Here is a 4,412-nt window from a genome sequence, read left to right as displayed (position 1 = left end):
CTCACGCCCCCTCACTCGCTTGTTCGGAATATAGCTGTTGTGTTCCCTTCTGTGAGTTTTTTCTCCGGCAGTAGGCACTGGAGCGGGTTAGCAGCAGACACCACAGGTCGGCGAATCAGCAGATATAACAATACCGTACTCATAAAACGAACAAAACACTACACTTTTGAGATGCTTTTGAGATTCCATGGCTTTCACACTTGTCTTCCGAATTTCCCTTTTGTTGCTGAAACGTCAGATTAAATAAATTTCGGCTCGTTTGTAGTGTTTTCTGAACAGCGTTTCCACACGAATGGCAGGTTGCGCAGTACGGGAAATTTGATAAACTCCAACAAAGTTGAAGCATCTTTCTCTCTGAGTACGACATTAATTGCAAGTTAACGATTCTACAACAAGTCTAGCGGAAGACGAACTGTGCAGAACAGCTTCAAAATAGAGCGGAGTGGGGATGGTACAGCAGTGTTCCTATATCACCTGAACTAGCTCTATTCTTAAAATGAAGCTGTCGACCCCTCTGACGAAATCCGAAAATGTTTATCGCCGAATCTAAAGGGTGCCATGAAAACAATGCGTCCGAAATAAGTTGCGCGGAGGTGGAACAACAGAGAGGTGAGTCTACTCAGGTAACTCTAGCTGATAAAAAACAAACACGATGGTCAGCATCAATTACGAATAAATTCATGTAGTACTGAAACAGTCTCTGAAACAGTCTCAGAGCAAGCAACCACTCTGGATCAGCCAACACTAAATGTCAATCTGAAGATGATTCAGCCCGAATCGAGCTCACCGCTGTGGTTTCAACTCGCATTAGAATCCAAAAGACCACAAGTGGTTTGTGATTTTCATGCAGTGATTCATTCCATCCGTGCTGTCAACACAGACGCAAGGAATACATGTAGGTTATACATGCAGGTTATACAACAAAGAACGTCCGCAACAGAGCGGAACGAACAGGCAGTCGACGTCTCACTAGATTCGCGTGGCTGGAGTTTTGCTACCAATCTTTGTGTGCTCACAGTGCTAGCTGGTGGAATCTGTTGAACAGGCTCTTACTTTTTAATGGTAATTTTCGGCTATACGGACGAAACAAGTCTTACGGATCTGTTTGATGGCCCACCTGAATGAAGATCTCGGTGGCCGAAGATGCTGTGTCAAGATTTGACCTCCGAGTCCAGTGCGACGCTCCCTTAGGATATAGAATAGTGAACGGCCAGCCACGCGCTCCGGTAGATGAGTCTGGTCTGCCGACGTAGGTGTCTCTCTAAGTGTAGGAGAACAGACAGATTACACTGGTAGCAAACAGATATGACGAACTAGGTTCATGTGGTGGTAACACTACGTAATAGGCTGCATACAACTCTTCAACGGTCTACTATCGATTTCGCCATTCTGTGGACCGATTAGGTGTGATCCCCTAGTCTCTACTGATTTTCATCTGACGATCATAGTCCTCTACTTCAGTCTTGAACAGCACCCATACTGTACTTTGACTATCCCTCCCACAGTTTCGTCCATTGATTATCTAGGAGTAAAGTGGCGGATAGTCACTCACATGTATCTAAGTGAAAAGGCTGTTGAAGGATGTCAGTCGACTGGCACACGAGCTCATGACCGCACTAGCGCAGTCTATGGGTTGTGATCAGCTGCTCCAGGAAGATTGTAGGATTTACCTCAACAGTACTGATTCGATGTTCACACTAGACTTTGGTAGTGCTCTGAAGACAACAGTGATCAAACATCCTTAAGTCGCATGGGTAAGGTTTCTAACCCATATGAGTGTATGGAGCTCACCACAGCCTTGTCAACTCAACCCTTCACAGATGAGCTGATTTAATTCCTGTCTGTCACCTCAGTAGCCCATCCGCGAGCACTGGGTTCAGATTTGCTCCTGCTCAGTTTTGCCAATATGAGGCTCGTACCAAACTGTATGACCGAATTATTTAGATGGACCAATATTGCTTATTCCATGAGGGTTTTTTAAAGGAATTATACTGTCTATGAGCTCGATATTTGTCAACAAACATTCAGGAAGCATTTTAATTCCAGTAGATTACCAGTAAAGGCTGGTAACGAGTTGTGCATGATGATATCGATGACGAAGTTAAAGAGGAAAGGCGAGAGATGGGTATCCTCGTATGACACCACTTGATGTATTGAACACAGGCAAAAGCTTACCTTGGACCATCACACTTCCACGGAAGTTGGCATGAGACCCCCTATGGGGATTCACGAATTTAAAGAAGACACCTTGGTTCTGCAGGTTCTGCCATAGTCCCCGAGGGTTCGAAGAGTCAAGTTAAGTGAAACCAGCAATAATGATTGCTGGAAGCAATGTCACTGTTCCACAACTTACCGGAAAGACGAACTGTGATCGAGGCACCCTCCTACAGGACGGAACCCAGGTTGGGTCTGCCTCTTTTTCCGTTTAGTTAGGGACAATGGCCCTCAGTCTTTCCCGAGAAACTGCCTTTTTTGGGATTTGTATGCACCATCTTACCCGGTGCTTAACAGTATGAATTTTCTAGTGTTAGTCAGGACCGGTAATCTTGACGATGTTCAGTATTTATTTGACTATATTTCCTTCGAATGTGTAAGCACAAGCAAACCAATTTACCCGATTATATCAGACATCACATGTTACCCAGTGTCCATATTCAAAAACCCTATAAGTCTCCGTTCACTGAAATCTCTCGCAATTCAGTACGAGTATAGTTGTATTCCTTTTTTTATTGGCTTTGTCACCGTACTCGTTGGTACAATGACTGAACTATGAAGTATTTAGATATAATGCTACGAAACTTTTGGGAGTATCCAAGAAAACACAACATGGAACACGTTTCTGGTTTGACTTCAGTTGTCTGATGATAACCTAATGATCCAGGCTGCTTGCTTGTGTCTACTCACTGTTTTCACCTTTACTTGTGATGGGGTGGCGTGGTGCACGTGATTTTGTGATTCCAAGCCATGCCATTAAGTAACCAGGATTCGTGTCGATGCATCGGTTGCTGTCGAGCTAGTTGTACTCTCATCTCAACTTAAAAGTTATTTTTACGCATTATGGATAAGACATAGGAAAATGACCATATTCTGAAACAAAGTTGTGAGCCTGTTCACAGACATTCATTGCCTACCGATAACCCTATGCCCTGGCGTTTTGCGGGTGACAGATACGCAAATTCAGTTGGTTGTAGGGCAGTTCACAATGACTGGATATCGGTCACTTGTGACACCGATACGGGAATCTTGTGATTTTCTCCTTTGTCCACTGCTCACCACGGTGGACGGGACTGTTCACCAGGGGACTACAAATTTACCGTACACCCAGAATGAATGTTAGATTTTTACTTAGCGTGAGAATCTAGGATCTCAATGTTGGCCATTAAATGACAAGGGACCTCGAACTTTTGTGTAGTACAACCCAGAAAGATTGCTTTTGACAAATTCGCATTACTAAGTCTGTCAACCCTCACTCACAACCTAAGTAAATCTGTGCCACTTCGTTGTGACAGAAACTTGGGTCCCATCTGTCATGATCCCGTACGCACCATTGTCGCTTTGATGAAAAACCGCAGACAGTGAGCGAAACTTACTAGCATCCACAGGACGGACAAAAAGGTCGGATTTTCCGGTAAACTAAGGTTACGAGTGTCAAGTAAGGACGAAGCGCTATCGTTTGGTCACTTTAGTTGCAGTTCCTGACCAAAGTGCTTTCGGGACTGTGATTGTTTAGTACGATGGCTTCAGTGGTGGCTTGAACTTCATATAAACGATTGACATCCGAATCGGACACGCCGGTCAGATCACTGGATGCATGCGCATTTTAAGAAGCTACAGATGGTCTATGCGGGTCCGAATGTGGTGCTGCGCGCAATTCTTTGGCGCTAATATAAACCCGATATAATAAAGATATGTAGGCGAAAGTGCAGAAGCTTGTTGCAATAAACCCGTTGGCATAGTATTGGTCAACGGCACCAGTTACCGGCAATCCGTTCAGATTTCGGCGCAATACCGCGCACCCATCAGTGTAGCACCACTCAAGTGTTACCAGGAGCAGCTCACTGTCACACCTTCAAGGTGTTAGTGGGTGAACTAGCGGCATTCCGTCAAAACTGTGGTTAGTAACCGTGAGTGACCACGGGATGCCAACAAGTCACATACCTCCGAATGTTGCGTAACCCCACATAGACGAGGTTGCGCTGAGAAGGTTCAAACCCTCCCGAATAGATTCTTGCTTTTCAGCAAAGGAACGTGTGATGAACATGACTGATCCTCTATTCATTGCTCTATTGATTGTTCTCTTGTTTTAATATTCCATATACTGTACATATTCGCCAATTCGAATACATACGTGCTGGTTGCCACTCTTCGCTGAATTCTGGATTTCTAGTTTGTCGGGTTGTACCGATATACGT

Source organism: Opisthorchis viverrini (assembly GCF_000715545.1).
Source record: "Opisthorchis viverrini unplaced genomic scaffold opera_v5_316, whole genome shotgun sequence".
NCBI classification, from domain to species: domain Eukaryota; kingdom Metazoa; phylum Platyhelminthes; class Trematoda; order Opisthorchiida; family Opisthorchiidae; genus Opisthorchis; species Opisthorchis viverrini.
The sequence above is the reverse complement of the archived record's forward strand: the minus strand, read 5'-3'. Positions refer to the sequence as shown.